Raw genomic sequence first — 20,274 nt, forward strand, 5'->3', positions numbered from 1 at the left:
GAGAGAAGAGTTGTTTTGTAGTTTTATGGTATTTGACACACGCTTAAGTAAGACGGTGTAACCAGGTTTCATTTAAGAGTTCTGAAACGACAGAATTGTTGATTTATGTTCAGGTCACCGATATATGTTGCATGCCGCATGTTTGATGGTTAACTTACTCACTTTTATGTACATTGGTCCATGTGATCTAATTTTGGCATTTAACCACAAAGTTCCGAGCTGCTGGAACCAAGGTATATTACTCACGTTGTTCAGACTTCATTGTTTACTGCTCCACGCGAGCATTAGTCATTTTGCTCTGTTCAACATTTTACCATTTTACTTTTTCCATAATTTTTGCGCCTCTTGTAAGCTTAACCCCGTGTCCTTGGACACAAAATTTTTAGCGCGACATTGCTAAGTTTACAATTTCACGTAGACATTTAAAATTTTGTTCAAGTTTGTTTCACCCATGTGGGGCATATATTATTTTACTTGTCGTGTCTGCCACTTAACAAGTGCATCACTGAATTTTCTCTCAGCGTGAGTGTAATTTTGTACTTTTGTCCTTTTCGTAAGGAAGTTTTGCGTTTAACCTCTGTATGAGGGAATTTCAAGTTTAGCCTCTGCGTGAGTGCTGTTCACAGTTGTTTCCTATGAGCACGTGTGAATTTTTTTAATTGTTTGGTGCCACCCCATGCACCCGTAATTGCCTAATAGTGAACTACATGTATGTTAGCCTTTGTTGTTTCAATTTGTAGTCTCTAATTTTTTTGGAATGTCAGTGTTTTTGTAATATACATGCGCTACTGGTCAAGTTTCATCATCCCTTGAGTAATTTTTGCTATCTGGTTATGACCCTTGTGTGGCTGTAACAAAATATAGTTTATTTACTTCTGTCATTTTAATGTGTTAGCTTATACTAAATAGTTGTAAATTGCCTCTTTGACACTTGGCACATTTTCTCATTGTGGATGTAATCCATCCCTTTGGTCATTTCTTGTCTGCTCATAGCCGTGCAAATTTCCTGAACCTGTTGTGATGCATTCCCCAGACGAACCCTGGAATTTTAAGTACTTTTTCAAATTTGAATTTGCAAACTGTGCACATCCATGGGTTTCATTCAAAATGTCTTTCCAAACTCTTAATCTCAGTGACCCTCCACAACCTCAGGCTGAACGGCTCAGCTTAGAGGAACTTATCACACGGCTTGGGCAAGAGAAGGTCGATTTCAAATTTCTATGTGAGAAGGCAGACCTGGCCCTCCATAGCCTAGGTTTAGTCGATCTTTCATGCATTCACATCGGAGGGATCATGGACAGACTTAATGAATACAAGCAGTTTTGGAGGTCTCATTATAACCATCCGGCCTTTGTGGCAAATTACGCCAGACTGGCAGACTGTGCCAAATGAATTGAAAAGGCCTTTAGTAGCATTGTATTCCATAAGTCCACTGGTGACCCAGCTCAGAATCAAACATCTGTCACGAACCTGCAGACTGTTTACGTGTCCGTTGCCTCCGAGCCTGATTCCCCAATCTTTGAAGGTCTTAGGGAACGTTGGATGGGTTAGTGGAGACTATTCCATCAAACCATCCACGAGTCTCCCAAGTATTTCCCGGCGGACAAGTACTAGATCCATTTACGCTGCCTTAAAGGTCCAGCCCGACGTCTTGCTAGAAACAGGATCTGGACAGAGGGACTGTACGAGAGTACCATCGCTAACCTCGTTCAGGAGTATAAGTCCCCTGATCTTGACTCTCCTTTGCTGCATAAGAAGCTCTTTAGTATGAGCCCCCCAGTGTATAATGGCCCTGACCTCAGACGGTTTCTGATTGATGGAACAATGCTGAGGAAGAATATGTCCAAGTGACTAAAGCTCCCTTGTCTGAAGATCTGTTGGAGCATGCCATCCTGAGTAAGTTAAACTCCACTTCATAGAGACAGTTTATCATTGTTATAGTAACACATCCGTGTCCTTGCAAGAGTTAAAGGACAGACTATATGAACATACATACACGAAGGAGCTAGCCAAACTGTTAACAGAGCCAAGCAAAGACCTGCTTCCTGTTAAATCTACTAACACTGAAGGAAACACCAATTTAACCATGAAAATGGCTAAGCCCTTCCCTAGAACAACCAGGGGTGCTCTTAAGCCCAAGACACCATCCATACCAGCCCACAATCCAGCAAAACCAATTCAGAAGCAAGCACCTGAGCCTGCCAGAGCTCCCCCGCTCGCAGATAATGTTGTTCAGCGCAATTGTCTTTTCTGTGACCATGACTGTCTTTCATCCACAAAATGCCCCACTTCCCCGATTCAAATAGTCGATTGGTAAGGCTGAACCAACTAGGCCGTTGCACTAAATGTCTTTTGACACAACATGTTGCCCGTGAGTGCACCGCCTATGTTTCATGTCAAAACTGCAAACTTGGTCACAAAGTGCTTCTATGTCACAACATCTTGACTTTGGGTTACCAACCTGGTGGTCCAAGAGCAGACCCACCTTCTGCTCAACTTAATCATATAGCCTGGAATAGGACTAAACTAACCAACCAGGCGAGAGAAATAAACCCTGCCGCTCTATTCACCTTCACTGACGATTTATTTAATGGAAACTTAAACACTCCACTCTAGTTTTCCTAGATTGCGGTGCCCAACGCACATGTGTGCATCCCAAATTAGTCAAGTGATTGAACCTTGCTCCTGTCTGAAAAATCGTGTTCCGAGTCAACTCGTTCAACAATGACAAACCACCTTAATGTTCAGACTTGGTACGGTTCAATTTGAAAATTAGCCGCTCCAAGCATAAAGTAGTTGCCATCGTCAACCCGAACGTAGTCAAGAACATAAGGATGCCTGGATATACCCATGCTGTTCGCACTCTAGAAGCTAGTGGTCTATGTCTAACAGACAGACAGTTAGATGACAATGCGACTGGTATAGAGATCATCTTCGAAGAAGATTATCTTCCCTAACTCCTCAATTGCGCTCACAACATCAAGGGCGTCAGCTTGTTCAGTACACCCAGTGGATACGTGGTTTGGGGAGAACTTCCAGTCTGGCCACAGGAAGGGACAGAGCCCGAGGAGGTTGATTGTCTGTCTCTCACACGAAACTGCACCAGCGTACCAGATCCTGTGGGAGTGGAGGCCCCGTTGGGAATCTTTGGATTCTCGATGCTGTGGGTACAAGCAAGGAACCCTTCAGCCATCTTGAGGCACTGGCCGTTCATCTCTTCTAGCGTACAACACTGTACATAAACCAGATATACACGGTGCAACTGCCCTTCAAGAGCGATAGCCAGCCAGATGATGTCCCTTAAAAATCTAAGGACCCTCAATTATTCACCAGGTACCAGGCCATCCTTGATGAGTACATAAAGGAGGGGTTCATCGAGCTTGTCGAGCTGGAACATCATAGTGACGGACAAATGCACTACCTGCCACATCATCCTGTCCTCAAAAATTCCACCTCCATAACGATGTGCATAGTATTCAATGCCTCGGCTAAATCGGAACCGAATTCAAGGTCTCAGAATCAGTCCTTGTACACAGGCCCAATGCTTTTATCAGTGAATCTCCTATATTGCTTTGATACAATGTTATCAACAAATCACCTCACAATAATGCTTTGATACAATGCTTTCAACAGGGCACCTCACTACTGTGCTTTTATCATTGTACCTCATTTGAATGCTTTGATACAAGATTTTCAACTGGGCACATCACTACAATGCTTTGACAAAATGATTTCAATACGACACCTCACTATAATAGCTTTAATCAGTGAATCTCACTAAAAGGTATTAATGCAAAGTTTTCAACTGGGTACCTCACTACAATGTATCAATAAAATGTTTTCAACAGGACAGCTCACTGCAATAGCTTTAATCAGTACATCTCACTGAAATGCATTAATACAAGGTTTTCAACAGGGCCCCTCACTACAATCCTTTGATACAATGATTTCAACAAGGCACCACTCTACAATAGTTTAATACGATGGTTTCAACAGGACTTCTCACTACGATAGCTTTTATCATTGCATCTCATTAAAATGCATTAATGCAATGTTTTCAACAGCTAGGGCACCTCACTACAATGCTTTGATACAACGATTTCAACAGGGGACCTCACTACTATGCTTTTATTAGTGCACTTCACTAGAATGCTCTGATACAAGATTTTCAACAGGTCACCATTCTACAATGCTTTGATATAATGGTTTCAATACGACACATCCCTACAATAGCTTTTATCAGTGCATCTCACTAAAATGCATTAATACAAGGTTTCCAACAGAATACATCACTACAAAGCTTTAATACAAGATTTCCAGCAGGACACAACCCTACAATACTTTGATACAATGTTTTCAACAGGACCCCTCACTACAATAGCTTTTATCAGTGCATCTCACTAAAATGCATTAATACAAGGTTTTCAACAGGGCACCTCACTACAATGCTTTGATACAATGATTTCTACAGGGCACTTCACTACAGTGCTTGAATATAAGATTTCCAACAGGGCACAACTCTACAAGGCTTTGATACTATTGTTTCAACAAGACATCTCAGTACAAAAACGTTTATCAGTGCATCTCACTAAAATGCATTCATACAAAGTTTCAATAAGGCACCTTACTGCAATGTTGATACAATGATTTATATTGGGCACCTCACTACAATGCTTTGATACAAGATTTCCAGCGGGGCACAACTCTACAGTGCTTTGATATAATAGTTTCAACAGGACACATCACTACAATATCTTTTATCGGTTTATCTCACTAAAATGCATTTATACAAGGTTTTCAACAAGGCACCTCACTACAATGCTTTGATACAATTATTTCAATCGGACAGCTCACTAAAATAGCTTTTATCAGTGCATCACACTAAAATGTATTAATACAAGATTTTCAACAGGGAACCTTACTACAATGCTTTGATACATTGATTTCAACAGAACTGCTCACTATAATAACTTTTATAAGTTCATCTCACTAAAATACATCAATACAAATTTTTAACAAGGCACCTCACTACAATGCTTTGATACAATGATTTTAACAGGGCCCATCGCTACTATGCTTTTATCCTTACACCTCATTTGAATGCTTTGGTACAAAGCTTTCAACAGGGAACCTCTCTACAATGCTTTGATACACTGGTTTTAACAGGACACCTCACTACAAAAGCTTTTATCAGTGTATCTCTCTAAATAGTATTTATACAAGGTTTTCAACAGGGTACATCATTACATTGTTTTGATACTATGCTTTCAATATGGTACATCACTACAATACTTTAATACAATGCTTTCAACACAGCAGCTAACTATAATTATCTAATACAATACTTTCAACAGGCATCTCATTTCAATGTTTTCATACAATGCTTTCAATAGGGCCCCCCACTACAATGCTTTGATTTAATGTTTTTAATAGGGAGTCTTACTACAATACTTTGATAAGAGGTTTTCAGTATGGCACCCAACTACAAAGCTTTGATACAATCATTTAAGAAGTCGTCTCGCAACAATGCTTTGATACAAAGGTTTCAACAGAGCACTTCACCACAATACTTTGATACCCTGCTGACAGTTTTTGCAGTGGTCCCTTCATAGTAACTCATGCTAGTTTTTCTTGTTGTAGACTACCATTATTCGTTGAGTAAGATATTATATACTACACTTAACCCAGTGAGAAATGGACGATAGGGGAGGGCACTGAGTTTAAAGAGATTCTCCATGTACCATGTCTCCACAAATTACTGGCTTTCCTTCTTTCTCTAACCCCATTCCACTTTTTGTTTCTATATAAATCGTTGTATTTCCGAAATTGTATCCGAAATTATTCTAACTTTTGTTTCACATCACCATTGAGGTAAAATTCAAAGCATGTTTTCTGTATACAGGTTTTCCCCTATCCTAAATGTGGCATATGAATGGGGATCTTCTCATGCTTAAATGTCAGACGCGACCACTACACCCTCCTGATTGACCACTCCCCCCGCGTCAAGTTTGCTATATCGCCACATTCGTATCCAAGCTAAGGCAGTTATCTACAACATGAAGGTACTTCTTGGGAGAAAGGCAAATAGAGAGAGATAGAGAAAGAGAGAGATTATTTTGGAAATACACCAATTTATATAGAAACAGAGAGAGAGAAAGAAAGAAAGAAAGAAAGGGAGAGGCAGCGAGTAAGCAGACTAGTGATCTGGCGGAGATGTGGAATTAGGGTGGATATCCATTTAAAACTAGCTACCCTCACCTATTGTCCATTTCTATTTGTAATAACTATAGCCTTCTTGCTAGTACAGTGGTTACGTACTAGCCTTACATTTGTATGGATAGCAGATCGAGTCCTACCTCAGCCCACGAGTTTAAGCTGTTTACTGGGGAGGTTACTGCTGTGGTTGAGAATTACGGGGATGGGGACCGGGCTTGCCCAGTCAAAAATCTGATGAGCATCTCTTCAGATGATATTGAAGCTGAAACCTGACAACTTTAACCTTTATTATTTGTTTTGATGTTGTATCTATGTCCCATCCTTCAGAAGTATTTTTTTGCATGTGTGAAAGGGTCACCAAAATTCATAATTGTGGTAATATTAGAAATGAGTTCAGATACAACATTACAAACCAGTAACGGACGAAAGAACCTCCAAGGCTTGTTCAAGACTTAATCAATGATGAGGGTTGCCAACTGAGTAGTAGTATCACAAGGTGAGATTCTGGGAATCCCTTATTTCTGACAGGGTTTTGTGGGCATGCTTCAGTGTCACTGGCGTCATTTGGTGTATATCCTGAAGGATTCATCTTAATAAATCCAAATTTCTAATTTGTTGGAAAGATCCCTAAAAAGGTAAGGATTGTAGGTGAACATTTGAAAGACAGAGCCAATGATTAATAAGAGAGAACACATAGAGGTGGAGGAGGGAACTGTTCTAAAACAGAACAATGAATTTTTATTACGCAGGATCAATTATTACAGAGGAGGGGGTGGGTACTGAAAAAGCAGTGAGACAGAATAAAAGAACCATGTAGAAAATAAGAAGCAACTGCAGTGTTTTTTTTACAAAACAAAAAAAAAAATGTCATTCAGGCTCAAAATCAAGATTGTGACACTTATCAGTCCCGTTTTGTTATAGGAGGCAGAAACTTGGACTCTTAAGAGGAAAGAGGAGCTACTGTTGGAAAGAACCTTACTTAATTACTTATAAGATTGCCTTGCCTTATGCAAGACACGGGCTGTAGCATTGGCAGCGAATTTAATTGAGATTAATTTAATTACTTTTCAAAGAGGGAAGGAAAGAACCGGGATGAAGATGATGAGATGGATTGCTGGAATATAACTACTGGAAAGGAGGGAGAGTTAAGATATAAGAAGAATATGAGATATTTGTCATGCAAAAGAGAAGGCATAGGAAGCTCGTCTGATATACGTAGAGAAGAGGTGGAACTTATCAAGAGAGCTAAGAATGTGCATGCCAGTGAAGGGGAGGGGAGTATGGGTCGTCATTGGATCAGATGGACTGAATGTGGTGAGGAGGGATATTGGTGAGGTGGACCTGGTGGAAGAAGATGCGAGGAATAGAAATAGATTAAAAAAAATTTACTCGATTGGCAGCAGATCTTCTAATACAGAAGGATTAATACGATAAAAAAAAAATCGTCATAAGAAATTTTAATCATTAGCATTGTATATCACCTGTATTTTTTTTTCTTAGCTGAATCAACAGGTTCAATGAAGCGAAGCAAGAAATAAGGTAATTTATGCAGACGTCTGCATTGTTAATTTGCTTCTCGATTAAAAGGGTCGTTGTAGTTTGGCATCTGCTACGGAATATTTTGATTTATCGGCGATTTTTTTCAATTTTTTATTCGGTGTTTTATTCCTTAGCAAATAAGCAATCGTGTGCCATTTACCCGAACTTAAACCTGACATTTGGTTAAATGTTTTCCTTAGTCAAGCACACGATAAATCATAAGCATTTTACTTAGCCTAATATGGGCGACGGTTCGCATCCTCCATAAGGTCAATTCCTTTTACATCTATTTGCAGAAACCCAAGCAAAGTAATCATTAATAGAGAGAACATCTCATAGAAATATCCGTGGAGGCAAAGAGCTCTCCCGAAAATCTAAACGTTTAATGTAAAACACACAGCCGACTTAAAAACATAAATGTAAATGGAATGACTAACGACAATGACAAAGAAATAAAAGTACAGATTTCTGTGAAGGAGAGTGTAATATAATAGGAAAACAGTAAAACATTGCATAAAAGTAGAACCAGCCCATCATATATATTGTGGAGGTATAAGAATGACGATAGAGTGGAAAGAAACAGATCCATACCTCGTGGGGAGGGAAAAAAAATCAAGATTTCGTAAGTGATCCAGAGGCATGGGCTATATATATATATATATATATATATATATATATATATATATATATATATATATATATATATATATATATATATATATATATATATATATATATATATGTGTGTGTATATATATATATATATATATATATATATATATATATATATATATATATATATATATATATATATATATATATATATTGGGGAAAATAAACAGGACTCTTAACCATATCAATATAATCTTTCAGCCTCTCCTAACAGTTGCTTTCTCATTGCAGTTTATTCTTTTAACGAACCACATGTCTTCTCTTCAATTCGCTCTAGTATTTCTGCATAATACTATTATTAAAGCATAGAGATAATTTGGGTCATTCATAAGTCAGCAGAAAGCTCTTGTTTCTGTCTTGATGTTCACTGAATTTGTTCCTTATATTCCGAATGAAGGTGTGTATAGTCTTAACTTGTGAATTAAAACAGTTAGGGTGATGAGCTTCGGAAATCACCGACATTTTCGTTCGAGAAACATTCTCATGGGATGAGTCATCGCCGCCACGCCCCCATCACTCGGCGGCAGACGCTTGTAGGCAGCCATTTGGAGAATCTCTCCTTACTCGTCTTTTCAAGTTTAGAGATCAGTTAAGAAATGCGAAGACGATCTCAACAAGGTGCATTTTTTCGCTTAAATGTCAGCGAACTTGGTGAAATAAAGAAGACTGTTTAAACAAACAAATTATGTGCAGACACGTCTGTCTGCTTTATAATGCGTCAGTGACATCATTTTTCCTAGGGATGATGACTACAGTATAGCCTTCGTGCGGTGTTGCCATATTTACCATTGATTTAGCCCATGTCGGAATTTTTATTCAACCGGATATATATATATATATATATATATATATATATATATATATATATATATATATATATATATATATATATATATATATATATATATATATATATATTAGTGGTGTGAAGATTATCCCATTTAAGATTTGAGTAGAAGAATAAAAGAGGAGATGGATATGGTAGTCTTAAGCAAAGTCGGAGAGAAAAAGAAATCAAGTCATGAACGTAGTAGGTGAAATGGCCAGTTCTTTAACCGGGCCTCTTAAGGCAAATAAAGAATTTCTTATAACGACATCCAAAAATTTGTAACATTTAACCTCTTACCATGTATCTACTGTATAGGTGACCTTTTTAGAAAAAAATGATTTCCAAGATGGATATTCATATGTAGGCTATATTAGGAAAACAAACTGGTTAGGAGGAGTTTTCGTTAGGATATTAAATGAATGGTAATAAAGCGGATTTTGACTAGGAAAAATCTATTTTTGGGTGAGGTAGCCATGTCGTCCTGATGGAAGGACCACAGCTAATCATTATAACCCAAAGTTAAAGGACATAAGTTAAAATTGGATTTTTTTTTTCTTTTAAATTATGTGGTACTTTAGACTGGAGGAATTATGACAAATTAACGTAGAAAAGGTCAGTGAGCATACGGATATTATAAGACCAAAAGATGCAAATGGAGAAGTGCAGTGTAAACTGCGAAGAGAAGAGAATGCAGTCCTTCGTTAATGAAGTATTTTGAAGATTTGTGGAATGTAGATTAGAGAAGAGGGACAAGTCTGAATAAAGAAACATAGATATGGATTAGTGTAAATAGGAGAATGCTTGCGGAATTTATATGTTGACATTATTTTAGATGAAAGGTGGTTTGTGCGTCATAGTGCATGGGGGCAGGGTTTTCACAAATGTTTTAAAGTGACAAGCCCATGTGCACCTGCTACGACGTGTCTAGATGTGAGTACCTAATCTATTCCTTGGTGTAGATGCAACAGTTCCTTTTTACTTCAACCAGATAGCTCTATCACTCACTGTCCAAAGGAAAAGGCAACCCCGTTGGCTGATGCATTTGACAGTAAACAGAGTAATGAGAAACTTGATCTTCCTCATTCTTGTTTTCCTCAGGCTAAACCGTATAGATCTTGTGAAATTAAAGCTCTCTTGATGGATCTTGATGCTTATAGAGGTCTAGACCCAAATGTTATTTTTCCTTTTTTTTTTATAAAGATTGCAGATTTCTTAGCTTCAAAGTTATCTGTTATTTTGCACAAGTTAGCAAGAAGAGGTTCTTTTAGCACTTGTTGAAGAATAGGTAATGTTACTCCAATATGTAAATGTGTTTTTGGTAGCTCAAGTCCATCTGATTACCGCCCAGTTTCCATAACTTCCCTATTATCTAAAGTTTTTGAATGTCCTTTGGCCAAGTGTCTTAATAGGTTTGCTGAAGGTAATCATCTGCTCCTTAGTTTGCAATTTGGTTTGCGTAAAGGCCTTGGAGCATGTGATGTCCTTCTTACAATCTTCAATGCTGTATAGAAATCCCTTGATTGTGGTCAGGAAGTTTGTATGATTGGCCTTGATTTTAGTGTTGCCTTTGACTGTGTTAACCATGAGGCACTTATTTTCAAACTAAAACAGTAAGGAGTGGGGGATCGTTTCTTGGTATCATTATTGAATTTTTAAGTAATAGATCGTAAAGAGTTGTTATTGATGGGCACTTTGGTGAATATAGGAATGTGATATCTGGTGTTACTCAGGGTAGTGTTCGTGACCCATTACTTTTTGTACTATATACACCTGACATGTGGTTTGACCTGGAACACAAGCTTGTTGCATATGCTGATGATGCTACACTCTGCATCAATTCCATCTCCTGAATGTAGATCTGGGATTGCTGGATCTCTTAATAGAGATCTGGCTAAAATTAGTGCATGGTGCAAATTATGGGGTATGAAGTTGAATCATAACAAAACTCAAAGTATGATTGTAAATAGGTCAACGACAGTGGCGCCTCAACATATGGATCTCAGTATTGATAATGTTTTTTTACTTTGTATGACTTTTAAAATTTTAGGTGTGATTCTCGACAGCAAATTTACTTTTGAGAAACACATTAGGTCCGTGTCTTCTTCAATTTCACAAAATATTGGCTTATTGAGAAAGTCTTTTAAGATTTTCGGTGATCAATCTATTCTGAAGAAGAGTTTTAATTCTGTCATTCTACCTTGTTTCGAGTATTTGTCATGCCGTTTCACACATGACTTTTCACTAACTCTCACCTTCGTCAATTGTCCCTTCCTAAGTTCGGTGGCACCATTCAATTTAGGACAATCGACTTACTCCTGGCTAGCCTACCTATAACAAACCAAGCCTTGACATAGGCTAATACCGGGTACATCATAGGTATAGGATAATACTCTAAGCCTAGGCTTAAGGTAACTTAAGCCTAGGCTTAAGGTAACTTGACTCTTGCTGTGGAGAATGACGGATCTTCATTTGCAGTGGAGGTTGAGGGAAAGGCTGGTTCCCGGGGGTCTTTTTATTCTGACAAAAGGCTTAGTACATGCTCGGTACTCCAAACTGGTACCCTGTAATACAAAGTCTTCATTTAGGACAGCGATCCTATGTCAAACAACAGACACTTCGTAGGGTGCTACTATAGTGTGAGGTCTACCGCCATATGTCGCCTACCCAGGTGGAGGGTGAGGTCTACCCAAGGCCTTGGGTCTACCGCGTGACCAGAGTCCCAGAGCCCCGCAACTAACCATCGAACATGTGAACTGCCCAAATCCATAAAAAACGTGACCTGTCCATGTGACCTGCCCATGTAAAGGGATGCAAATCTAGCTCCTAAATCAGTTTTTCCCTCGGCCTAAAAGAGATATCATCGATATCAGCATTCTACAGTGAACCACCAGCAATATCATGTGGATCCAGCGACAGGAGCACACACACAGGCAATTGAGCGAATGTGGTAGGACGCAAAAACGATGATTCTGAAGAGATTAATGCGAGGTGTTGGTCGTCAGCTGTTCCAGTCTCATCTTGATCATTTTTGCTGGAAGGTGATGAGAAAAAATTCCAATGATCTATTTGTGTCATTCTTAGAAGATGTACGAAGTGTGTATCGCTAGAATAAATGTATGGAAATATATGATAACCTGTTTGATGTACAAAGAGTGTATCGCTAGAATAAATGTATGGAAATATATGATAACCTGTTTGATGTACAAAGAGTGTATCGCTAGAATAATTGTATGGAAATATATGATAACATGTTTGATGTACGAAGAGTGTATCGCTAGAATAAATGTATGGAAATATATGATAACATGTTTATTTTTACCTTTATTGTTTTTTTTTTAATGTAACTAGAAATCCATTTATCTATTTAAGTCATTTTTGGTCCATCCTGATGAAGAACTTCCTACCCAAAAGGAAATCGGGAAACTTCTTGACTCCATAAATAATTGATAGGGCCTCTGTAGCAATTTGAGAATTATTACATTCAGCATTAGATAATTTTCTACTTTTAAAAGAAATGGTAGAAATTTTACCCTTATATTCTTGTTTAAGAACAGCTTCCACTCCTAGAGGGTTAGTGTCAACTTCTAGAATCATTGTAGCATTAGGGTTGAAATTATCCAAAATATTAGCTCTCCCCAAAGCGTCCTTGATATTCTGAAAAGCTTCTTCATGAACTGCTGACCAGTAAAATTCAATATTCTTTTGGGGTGAATTATATAAAGGACATAAAATAGAGCTGAACTGAGGTACAAACCTAATGTAATAAGTGCAATAGCCACAAAAAATTATTTTAAGGACTGAACAGACTGAGGAGCTGGAGCTTCCAAAATTGCCTCTATTTACTTTGGGTCAGTTTCAATCCCATTACAACTTAAAATATATCCTGAATACGGTACTTTCCTAGAACCAACAATACATTTATTTTTATTCAATTTAGCATTTCGCTATTGCAAAATTGATAAAACTTTACATAAACTCTTGTCATGTTCCTCCTTGGTAGCTCAATATGTCATCTAAAAATTCATGAACATCCTTGATATTTGCCAACAATTCAGAGATAAACCTCTGAAATATACCTGATGCTGATGAAAACCCAAAAGGCAATCTATGAAACTTATACAAACCTAAATGAGTATTCATAATTAAATATTGCTGATAGTTTTTACTCACAGATACCTGTAAATATGCGTTCTTCAAATCTAATTTTGAAATATACTGACAAGAGCCTAAATTTGCCAAAATATTATCCAATCTTGTTAATGGAAAAGTGTTAACACTGGTTTGGGTATTGAGGTACTTGAAATCTACGCATATCCTTATTTCACCATTAGGCTTCATTACAGGAACAATAGGACTAGCCCAATCTCCAGCATGCTCGATCTTGCTCACTATATTTTTACTTCCCAGTTCTTTCAAACTTTTCTTAATTTTACATTTATAATGATAAGGAACAGTTCTAGCTTTAAAATACTTGGGCACAGCATTTTCTTTTAACATTAATTGACATTCATAATTTGTAATGGGTGATCCTTCCGCCACCTTAAACTCAGTGAACATTTTTACACAATCAGGCTTAAAGTTTTAGATTTATTAATGGCAATATTTTCGGTTTGGGGATACTTTAGTGTTGCATAAATTGCATAGAAATAACAATGAAACGAATTCATATTTTCACGGCCGAGTTACAATCTCCCTTGCATTTCCTCTTTGGTGTTTGACAGTAGAACGCTCGTTTTACCCAGGACCCACTCATGTGAGTCTTGCCTTTACCTAACTGCTATTTTCACCAACAGTTTGTTTTGATTAATTCCACGTTTTTAGTTGATTCTGGTATGAAAAGAAAGTTTATAAAAACATTTTTTTCTTTATTCTTAGTGTAATTTGTCTCAATTTGTGTTGAAATATGTGAAAAGTGCAGCGTGCATCCGAAAACAAGCTCCTGTCGTTGACTTCGGCGGGTGTTGTTATTGAATTTAGATTTACCATCACGATACTTTTTAATATATCTATTCATTATCATTATTTATTGACAAAACCTATATCTGAGAGAGAAATTTAGATTAGTAAATAAGTTTCCATTCACATTACTTGGTAATCTTTTGATAACAATGATGGTATTCGGACAAAAATACTTTCGACCAATTAGGAAATTTTCCGAGCTAGAAGGGCACCCCTGTGAGTCAGTGCAAATATGCCTCACTAAAAAAATTGACTATAGCAGCCTCGTCTACATCATACACTACGTTAACAGTCCTAGATTTATGTTTCTGTTTCCTCTTATCTCAGTGATCATGGCCTTTCATGGAGAGACTGTTGTGGTATATGTACCAACAATGCCCCATCAATGACAGGGAAGATTTAATGTTTTACCACCAGAGCATTGAAAGAAAATCCATCCATGGTAATAACCCTTTGTTTTTACATAGAGAGGTACTAATTGCAAAAACTTGTGGTGAAGAGCTGGCTGAAGTTTTGAACAAAGTTGTTAAACACGGCCTTTGAAGTGTAATCTTTTTGAAAAACTATGTCGGGATATAGGTGCAACTTACTTCACATCATTATTGCACACAGATGTCAGGTGGTTATCTCGAGGATGTGTGCTGAACAGAGTTCTCCAACTCAAAGAAGAACTAGAAGCGTATTTTAAGGAAGAAAAAGAAGACACGTTTTATAAGCTACTACAAAATGATGCTTGGTGTTTGAAATTTTCCTATTTTGCAGCTCTTTTCACTAAGCTTAATGAATTAAGTCTTTCAATGCTAAGTCGCCATGAGACTATAGTTTCAGGAGAAAACTAAGTTCTTGGAAGTTTGTCATTCAGAAAGACGATTTGTCAAACTTCCCCTCTCTTCTTCATTTGGCAGAAGGCAATAACTTGGGAGAGCTGAAAAACCTCATTCTGGATAACCTGCCTAGATTGCACGATGCAGTTGATATGTATTTTCTATCTCTTTCCACCGGGAATCTTGATTGGATTGTGTTGGATCTAAGGTTAGGCAGGATCAGGAAATGATAGTCAGCGTGGTTTCGCGTCTTCATTGCAACTGATTCTCAGCAAAAGGAAGTACAGATAGCCCGTGACGTGGACAATAACGTCACTTATGTGGGAGGCACTCAGACACTACAAGTAGCCTCATCATAACACATATTATATCTTCCTCCCAGAATATTACGAGGGTAATATTTTCCAAAACTTATAAATGACAATATCAAAAGCAGACATGACAAGCGAGATGTTCAACACTCCTAAAGAAAAACATCAGTCAAGTATGGTAAATCATAATCGTAATAATCAATGGTAACATTAGGATGATTGAGAGAGAGAGAGAGAGAGAGAGAGAGAGAGAGAGAGAGAGAGAGAGAGAGAGAGAGAGAGAGAGAGAGAGAATTAACATAACATCAAGCAAAACAATGATTACATCAGCATTGCAAGATGTGCACTAAAAATGAGTTGTGACTGCAACATCAACATAAAATCTCATACAGGATATAGTTTTGCAAATAGGAAATCAATGCATGTCTAAGTGCAGTAAAACAAAAAAGAAATACTTTCATTTTATAAATGCAGAACCAAAGCAAATACAATTATGCATAATCATTTATCCAGACAGGGGCCTCTCTTTTCCTTGTAGGCCATACCTCTGGCGCTGATGACGGAGACTTAGACTCGTGAGCCACTTCGTCGTCGGTAGGAGTGGCTCTTGTTGTCTCACTGACGAGCAGTTCAATGACCTTGAGGTGTCTTCTGTTTCGTATTGACGGACTCCCACTAGCATCTAGTCAATGTACTGTCTATGAGGTCGTTGCTCGACTATTACACCCAGCCTGTCCCAGGATGTGGTCATGTGGTTCTGAACCCTAACATGCATGCCTGGCTGTAGGGGCGTTATCCTCCTGTCAGTGCCGCCTTCAATTATCATCTCATTTTTCTCTGCTACCTGAAGTTCTCTTTTTCTAATGGATTTTCTCCAGTGGTGGTGTGTCATATAGCTGAGTTTTGCGGTTGGTACACCATCGCGTAGCTGTCTCCCAGTTGCAAATTGTGCTGGAGATTTATCTATATTCCTTAAGTACTGTAGCGTGGCCAATGATACCTTATTCTAATTATCCTCTTTGAGGACTTAACTGCGGCCTCGGCTCTCCCATTTGACTGTGGGTAGTGAGCCGATGATACACGTATGTCAACTCTCCATCTCCTGTAGAAGACCATTATTTTTTCGCACACTAGGTTGGTGCCACCGCCCGTAGACAATTGTTCAGGTGCTCCCCATCGATTGAAGTAATGCCTAAGTTTTGTCATGAACTTTGCAGATGAGATGCCATTAGGAAAGTTCGCTATTTCTAGCCAACCTGTAAGGCTGTCATAATATACCATATACGTGTGTCCTTCAAGAGGAAGCAGGTCCATGACAGTATGTTGGAACGGATGCTCTGGGAAAGGGTCATTTTCATGACTTTGGCAGGCAGTGATGGTGAGTGGGCGATGTACGATGTACACCATGGATGATGACGCTGGAGATCATCCTCGATGCCTGGCCAATAGACCGAATGTGTTGCTCTTCTCAACATTGTATTTAGACCTTGATATCCATCATGAAGGATGGCAGTCATCTGATGGCAGAGCCCTTCGGGAATGACAAGGCGGATGCAATTGTCGTTGAAGCAGCATGTGACCAGGTTGTCCGTTCTCTGATGACATAGAAGGGCCTCAAACATGCAATTTCTTGAGATTTCTTCGGGTTCCATTCTCCTGCAGTCACTCGAGCGACTAGTAGCTGATATGCTGGGTCGTCCAGGGTTGCCTCTTCAACAGTTTTTTCATCTATGGTGCACAGCCCCTGTAGGTTTTCTATGGTTGCTGATGCCATAGCAATCGTTAATTCTTTGCTGAAGCTCGCATCTTGTTTATCTGGTGCCGTCCTCAGGCCAGGAAATCGAGAGAGGAAGTCAGCAGTATGGTTTCTCTTGCTAGGTAGGTATTTAATGTTGAAATTATACAATAATGTTTTCTCCTTCAATCTAAATAGTCTTTGGTTGGTAATATCGCCGAGACTTCTATTGCCTAGTAACTTGACTAAAGGACGGTGGTCCGTGACAATGGCCAAGTTTGGGCAGCCTAATGAGAATAATTGTGCCTTTTTTAAGCACCAGGCCACCGCAAGGGCTTCCCCCTCCATAGCTACATACCCAGACTCGCCGGGTGTGAGGAAACGACTGCCACAAATCGCTATTCTCCGACCATCTCTACATCAGAAGTAGGTTTTGACGGAGGTTTAACTGCAATGTTGTTGGAGGATGACGAAGCCCACGCCCTCCTTACTCCAGTCAGTGACTGCAACAGTCAGCTGCAGCATTTTGTAGTAGGTGAGGCCATCCTTGGCCCACTTGCAGACGGTGTCTTGCACTTGACGAAACTTCTCCTGAAGGTGCTCATCCCAATAGCCCTGTTTGCCAGTGGGCTTCTTCAGTAGGCCTCAAAAGTGAGCCTTGATGGGTGCTGTCATCAGGAAGGGTGCCAGCTGATTGACAAAACCATACCATGACCTGATGTCAGATACGGTGGGCTTTTAGGGCATAGAAAAACTTTTGATGGCAGATAAACAATCTTCTGAAGGCTTGTAGGAATGATACCTTTATGTGCACAGACTGCGAGGAAGTCATACACATGCCAAAAGGCCCTTTCTATGCTCGAATCACAGAGAAGTGTGTCATCCACACACTTAAACTTCCTGGGTACTTCTTCAATGGTTTCATCGAAATGACGTGTATATGCGTTGGAGGCAGAACAATGTCCTAATGGTGTCCTTTAGTATAGATACCTGCCGTACGTTGTGATGAATGTAGTTAGGGGTATGCTTTCCTTGTCCAGTTCTACCTGGTGAAATCCCCAATAGTCGTTGGCCACAGTCTTGTATGAGCAGAGGGGAATGGTAGATACCATATCGAAGGGCGTAGGTGTATGGTGGGTCTTCCTTCTACAGCTTGCGTTGAGTTTTTGATAGTCAACCGTACGCCTTGGTTGTCTCGATTTCTTGGCCGTAATCACCGTACGTGAACACCATTCTGTGGGCTCTCCAGGGGGAGCTTGCTGTAAGGCCCCTCTCTTGACATACTCCTCCATCTGGGCTTTCACCTCCTTTTCTTAGTACTTACGTACTGACGCAGGTGTGTGGCAGGCGTAAGGAACTGTGTCAGGTAATAAGTGGATACGGTGAGGTTCCCCATCCATTACCGGGAGGGGTTCTCTCTCGGTGTTGAATGTTATACTTGAAAAATGGCCTAATAACCAGTTTCTAATTTGGTAATGTTCTCCTCACTAGGGGGAAAAGGAATGGTCGTTGGTCTCGCAGGTTGATCGGTTGCTTCGGCTAATGTATGGGTTGCACTCGTTGCTGTGGGGGTGGAGTCCGTGACGGGGGTGTGGTTTAGAAACGTTTCTAGCACAAGACCAAGTTTCTTGCAAGCGTCCAAAGATGAATAAAAATCAATGGAGGACTTTACAAAGTATACATCATGGGTTGTGTGCTTCCCCTTGAATTCTATGGTACAAGAGGTCGACCCTAAACACTTCAGATGCAGGTTGGCAAAGTCTTGCAATCCTCCCTTCAACCTCAACTTAGCTGGTTTCATGTTCAACGTCGCAAGAATAGCGGGTCCCGCAACATGAATCTGGGCCCCAGTGTCTGGCACCACTCATATACAGGCCCACTCTCCCAAGTTGGCCAAGCATACATCGACATGAATAGTGGGTTCCGGGGACGGCCCATTCCTCAATCTTGCCTCTGCCAGTATGACAACTGCAATCACTGCACTCGCTATTTCCGACTCCACTGCCAGACCACTAACGTTATTCCTGGCGCTCCGCCCTCTGCAACACTTCTTCAGGTGTTCAGTTTTACTGCACCCATGACATGTCCTTTGACTCCCAGAACATAAGGAATACGCAGGGGTATGACAAGGGCAACAATTACCACAGGGGCGTGATTGTACTTATACAGGGGTACTCCTGTCACAATCACTAAGGCGGCTGCCACCTTGGGTTCCTCCTCAAACACCCCGGCAGCAGCTGCTTTAGGGGAGCTGCTAAGCCCTGCCCTATTACGAAGGACCTCGTCACGGGTCGCCTCAAAAGCACTGTACATGACCCTAAGGGATCCGATATCATGAATATCATTGCATGATTGAAATACTTGCCTACCATGAGCTTACACAAAATCATATATTTAGATAAATCATGATTACAATTAGGACATGTGAATGGACAATTGGTAACCTTTTGCGTACACTTAATAGAATAATCATTAAAGAACTCACTAGGCTCTTGGGCCAAATCAAAAACTCTAGCTACTGTACGGCTTGATTAGAAGTTTTTATTACTATTTGTTTAACCGCATTGAATTCCCTTCAGTAGACAGGCACTCCACTGGGTGTCAGTGTATCTACAATCAAGGGCATGTTGCAGCCTTGTATGATGAACTGCCTTGTTAGGCTTCAATTTGCATAGCTGCAACAAACACTCCATTGACCGTTTCCAAGACCTAAAGACTGTAGGGGACATCTCAGCCTTTTACTTTTCCGGAGCCGTTATCTGAGCCTGAAGATTCCGGATGGCTTAATTCTGGGGTTTTTACATGTGGTGAGCCTGCAGCATGGAAGCTGGCGATATCCTGATGCTGGTTCCTGAGATTCCTGTCCTTGTAATCCTGCCCCTAGGAGATGCAAATGAGGGTCATCTTGGCGGTGGTGCTATGCTATGCCACGGTCATTACTGTATGTCCTCTTTTTTTTCATTCACTGTGCCATGTTGGATCTAAGGTTAGGTGGGATCAGGAAATGATAGTCAGCGTGGTTTCGTATCGTCATTGCAACTGATTCTCAGCGGAAGGGAGTACAGATAGCCCGTGACATGGACAATGACGTCACTTATGTGGGCGGCGCTCAGGCGCTACAAGCAGCCTTATCTTAACACATCTTACAATTACAGATTCTCTCACCATTTGAGTTAGCAGACAGTGCAG

This window comes from Palaemon carinicauda, chromosome 11 (assembly GCF_036898095.1).
Source record: "Palaemon carinicauda isolate YSFRI2023 chromosome 11, ASM3689809v2, whole genome shotgun sequence".
NCBI classification, from domain to species: Eukaryota; Metazoa; Arthropoda; class Malacostraca; order Decapoda; family Palaemonidae; genus Palaemon; species Palaemon carinicauda.